A 6,254-nucleotide genomic window follows, 5' to 3' on the forward strand; every position below is an offset into this window, starting at 1 on the left:
GGATACGATTAAACTGGCGGATCGGTCTATATGGGAGCTATATCAAAATATAGTCCGTTATAGCTCACCTTCGAACTTAACCTGCTTATAGACAAAACAAGTAAGAGCGTACTAAGATCGGCCGGGCTAAATCTTATATACCCTCCATCATGGATCGAATTTGTCGAGTTCTATGCGCGGTATCTCTTTTTATACCCTCCACCATAAGATGGGGTGTATACTAATTTCGTCATTCTGTTTGTAACTACTCGAAATATTCGTCTGAGACCCCATAAAGTATATATATTCTTGATCGTCGCGACATTTTATGTCGATCTAGCCATGTCCGTCCGTCTGTCCGTCCGTCCGTCTGTCTGTCGGAAGCACGCTAACTTCCGAAGGAGTAAAGCTAGCCGCTTGAAATTTTGCACAAATACTTCTTATTAGTGTAGGTCGGTTGGTATTGTAAATAGGCCATATCGGTCCATGTTTTGATATAGCTCCCATATAAACCGATCTTGGGTCTTGACTTCTTGAGCCTCTAGGGTGCGCAATTCTTATCCGATTGGGATGAAATTTTGCACGACGTGCTTTGTAACTATATCCAACAACTGTGCCATGTATGGTTCAAATCGGTTTATAACCTGATATAGCTGCCATATAAACCGATCTTGGGTCTTGACTTCTTGAGCCTCTAGAGGGCGCAATTCTTATCCGATTCGAATGGAATTTCGCAAGACGTGTTTTGTTATGATACCCAACAACTGTGCCAAGTATGGTTTAAATCTATTCATAACCTGATATAGCTGCCATATAAACCGATCTTGGGTCTTGAATTCTTGAGCCTCTAGAGGGCACAATTCTTATCCGATTTGAATGAGTTTTTGCACGAAGTATTTCGTCATGATATCCAACAACTGTGCCAAGTATGGTTTAAATCTATTCATAACCTGATATAGCTGTCATATAAACAGGTCTGGGGATTTGATTTCTTGAGCTTTTAGAGGGCGCAATTCCTATCCGATTTGGCTCAAATTTAGCATGACGTATTGTATTTTTACTTTCAACAACTGTGTAAAATAAGGTTCAAATCGGTTCATAACCTGATATAGCTGCCATATAAACCGATCTGGGATCTTGACTACTTGACCCCTAGAGGTCGCAATTATTATCCGATATGCCTGAATTTTTGTGCGACGTATCCTCTCATGACCATCAACAAACATGTTTATTATGTTCTGCACCGGTCTATAGCCCGATACAGATCCCATATAAATCGTTCTCTCTATTTTACTTCGTGAGCCCCAATGGGCGCAATTCTTATACGAATTGTCTGAAATTTTACACAGGTCTCCAACATATAATTTAATTGTGGTCCGAACCGGACCATATCTTGATATCCTCTTAATAGCAGAGCAACTCTTTTCTTATATCCTTTTTAGCCTAAGAAGAGATGCCGGGAAAAGAACTCGACAAATGCGATCCATGGTGAAGGGTATATAAGGTTCGGCCCGGCCGAACTTAGCACGCTTTTACTTGTTAGGCATACAAAGGATAAAAAGGATCAAGTATGGTTCATTTGGCACCATAATTAAATTGAATATTGGAGACCATAGTAGAAGTCATTGGGTAAAATTTCAGCCAAATCTAGTAAGAATTTCGCACTTTAAGGGCTGAAGAAGTAAAATAGGCAGATCGGTTTATAGGGGAGCTGTATTAGGCTATAAACCGATTCATGCCATATTTGACACGTACGTTTAAGGTCATGAGAGAAGCCGTTGTAAAATTTTTCAGCCAAATCGGATAATATTTGCGCCCTTTGGAGGGTCAATAAGTCCAGATTCCATATCGGTTTATATGGCAGCTATATCAGGTTATGGACCGATTTGCACTATTCATAGCACAGTTGTTGAAAGTTAACACACAACATGTCATGCAGAATTTCAGCTAAATCGGATAATAATTGCGCCCTCTAGTGGCTTAAGAAGGCAAAACCCCAGATCGGTTTATATGGCAGCTATATTAGGTTTTGGACCGATTTCAATCACACTCAGCACAGTTGTTGGAAGTCATAACAAAACACGTCATGCAATATTTCAGCCAAATCGGATAGGAATTACTCCCTGTAGAGGCTGAAGAAGTCAAGACCACAGGGTCAATAAGTCCAGATTCCATATCGGTTTATATGGCAGCTATATCAGGTTATGGACCGCTTTGAACTATTCTTAACACAGTTTTTGGAAGTCAAAACAAAACGGTTCGTGCAAAATTTCAGCCAAATCGTATGGCAATTGCGCACTCTAGACGTTTAAGAAGTCAAGACCCCGGAGAGGTTTATGTGGTAGCTACATCAGGTTATAGACCGATTTCAATCACACTCAGCACACTGGTTGGAAGTCATAGTAAAACATCTCATGCAAAATTTCAGAAAAATCGGATAAGAATTGTACCCTCTAGCGGCTCAAGAAGTCAAGATCCCAGAAAGGTTTATATGGCAGCTATATCAAAACGTGGGCCGAATTTCAAGCGGCTATCTTCATTCCTTCGAAAGTTAGCGTGCTTTCGACAGACAGACGGACGGACAGACGGACGGACATGGCTAGTTCGACTTAAAATGTCATGACGATCACGAATATATATACTTGATGGGGTCTTAGACGAATATTGCGAGGAGTTGCAAACAGAATGACGAAATTATTGGGTTGCCCAAAAAGTAATTGCGGATTGTTTAAAAGAAAGTAAATGCATTTTTAATAAAACTAAGAATGAACTTTAATCAAAAAAAATTTTTTTTTACACTTTTTACACTTTTTTTCTAAAGCAAGCTAAAAGTAACAGCTGATAACTGACAGAAGAAAGAATGCAATTACAGAGTCACAAGCCGTTGAAAAAATTTGTCAACGCCGACTATATTACCGTCAATTACTTTTTGGGCAACCCAATAGTATACCCCATCCCATGGTGAAGTGTATTAAAAGAATCTGTGCAAAGTTTAAGCTAAATATCTCTATTTTTGTACCAACCACCGTAGGAAGGGTGGTATATTCATTTAGTCATTCTGTTTGTAATACATCGAAATATCAATTTTCGACCCTACAAAGTATATATATTTCGGATCGTCGTAAAATTCTAAGATGATTTAACGATGTCCGTATGTCTGTCAGTCTATCTGCCAACCGTCTGTCCGTCCGCCTGTTGCTATCACTCTACAGGCTTCAAAAATTGAGATATTGAGCTAAAAGCTGGCAGAGATACGTCTTTTCGATGCACGCTGGTTAAGTTCATGAACGGGCCAAATGGGACCATATTTGGATATTATTGCTATATAGACGGATTAACCGATAAAAGGTCTAATGCCCATAAAAACTTCATTATTCATCCGAATTTGCTGAAATTTTAAACAGTGGGTAGTTTCCGCCCCAAATATGGTTTGGATCGGACTATATTTAGATATAGCTGTCATATACACCGATCTCCCGATAAAGGATCTGAAGCCCATAACAGCATTATTTTTTATCCAATTTCACTGAATTTTAGAACAGCGAGTAGTTTTAGGCCAACCGCCATCCAACCTAAATATGGTAAAAATAGAACTGTATTTATAAATAGCTGGGATACAGACCGATATGCCGGTTAAAGGGTCTGAAGCTCTTAAAAGCTTTTTTATTACCAGATTTTGTTGAAATTTTAAACACAAAAGTGACTGATATTTGTAAGATCACTCAATGTCCGTGCCGAATTTGGGTGTATAAGCTTTACAATTTTCATCGGATTGTGACGAAAGGGAGCATTCATATATATCCGAGGTGTTGGGTATCCAAAGTTCGGCCCGGCCGAACTTAATGCCTTGTTACTTGTCTAAGACTATAGTGATTTCAACAGACAGACGATCGGACATGTCTAGATCGTCTTAAATTTTTATGCTAATCAAGAATATGTATACTTTATAGGGTCGAATGGATATTTCGATGTGTTGCAATCTCTCTATCTTTCTCTATTTCTCTATCTCTCTATTTTTAAAGACTGTGGCGTGATTTCAACAGACAGACGGACGAACATGGTTAGATCGTCTTAGGTTTTTACGACGATCATAAATATATATATTGGGTTGCCCAAAAAGTAATTTGGGCAAAGAAAGTAAATGCATTTTTAATAAAACTTAGAATGAACTTTAATCCAATATACTTTTTTTACACTTTTTTTCTAAAGCAAGCTAAAAGTAACAGCTGATAACTGACAGAAGAAAGAATGCAAATACAGAGTCACAAGCTGTGAAAAAAATTGTCAACGCCGACTATATGAAAAATCCGCAATTACTTTTTGGGCAACCAATACTTTATAGGGTCGGAAATGGATATTTTGATGTGTTGCAAACGGGATAACAAAATTAATATACCCACATCCTTCGGTGGTGGGTGTGAAAACATTTATAATGGATTCTTCTTTCAGAAAGGGATTAAAGGACATGTAACCTAATTATGACAATATGGAGTTGAAATTAAAGATACTTGAGCTTAGTGTACGAATTTGATATCCAACTTTTTGAGCTAAGCATCGTAAGGGCCGTCAACCTTGGTAAAAACGGGTTTTAGAATTAGAGTAAGCACTGACATTGGTCATATAAAGTTAAATATCTGAGCACCCGCCTCACCTTAAAATACTAATAATTGGCCCCTTAAGCCGATCATAATATTTTGGTTTATAAATAATGTCATTTTTATGTGGGGCAGAAACATTTCGTATCAAGCATCAGTAGAGTTCAAGTTCGAGGAGTGGTTTAATATAAGCCATGAAAAAAATAAGAATATAGCTTAAATATGATTTAATTAGACGTATTGTTTAAGAAAATTTTATAAAATTCAGTTTTGAAACACAAAAAATAAAAAGATAAGATGAAATATTAAACTTCTCAAAGCATTTATGACATTTAACATATGAAAATAGCAGATAATGTTCGCCGTTTTTGCAAAAAAAAATTGCTTTCCTATTTCCAGCAGATTATCTGTTGTTACTCCAAAATGTATTGTTGATTTTACTAACAAATTTCTCTGAGTGTAACTTTTTGCAATACTGTACACAAATCTTTGAAACCAAGATGCAACTAAGAAGCCTAGAGGTTTAGATGGCAATTCTAAGGACATTTTTGTTTTGTGTGTTGTAAAAGAGGGCACGGCAAAGCGTGCCTGGGTGGGCTAGTATTATATTAAGATTACAATGAGTTTTCTTTATCTTAACAGATGTCACAATAAGGCAACCTAAAGTTTTTTAGTGTTACAAGTTTTTTTCTTTTTCGAAATTCTTTTGTTTTCCAGTTGTCTTATAAAGATTTGGCTTACAAGTACCCAGCAAAAATCTGTTTTGTTATATGGCAAGCTTTATTGTAATCACACGTGCCCTGTTGCCAGGCAACATAATTACAATACTCTGACTTTTTTAAAGTACTAAGTTCTTCCATTCCCTCTATACAATGATGGGAGTGTACAAACTCAGTAATTTCGTTTGCAACACCTTGCTATATTGACTGACTAAATATACTCTAAATCGAACTAGCCCTGACCATCCATCCGTCTTCCTGTTTAAAGAACGATAACTTTGAAGTATTGAATTTTAGCAACTTCTTCTAGTTTAGGCCAATAGCTGTTTCAATCCTTGAGAGCACATTGTAAACATTTTTTCAGCTGCGTTTATCCCATTGATGATGCTGGCGACATTTTTGAAGTAAAACTTCTGTACAGATAATGTAAAACTTCTCTACTACAATAAATAATGTCGCTCAGCGGCCCTCCTCAACCAAGTGCATATAGAGTGGAGATCTAATCGTTTAGCCTAAAACTGTAATCGGCCAGCACTCATTAATATGGAAGAAGTATGTCCGCTGTTCCTTCATGAAGTGTTGGTGAGCAAATTTAGGATTTTGGTATTTTAGAAGTATGGATAATAAATTTTGTCTTGCGTGCATGTTCTGCAAGGTTTATTATATAAATCACTTTCAAGATGATTCAATGCACCATATACTGTCAAGTTGATATATTTTTCTATTATGTGATACTTTCACATCAATTCTTATGTGAAAACCTCTCTAATACGGAAGATCTAAACAAAACTTAGTGGTCTAAAATCCAAACGGTAAAGATCTACAAATGAGTATCACTCTTCATTGTCATACGTAAATATTATGAAAGGTGCAGAGTACATTAAGTTCGACTTGGCTACACTTGACTTACGAAACCAATGAAGCTACTATATATTTAACATCTAGCTTACTTGGAACCATC

This window comes from Stomoxys calcitrans, chromosome 2 (assembly GCF_963082655.1).
Source record: "Stomoxys calcitrans chromosome 2, idStoCalc2.1, whole genome shotgun sequence".
Lineage (NCBI taxonomy): Eukaryota > Metazoa > Arthropoda > Insecta > Diptera > Muscidae > Stomoxys > Stomoxys calcitrans.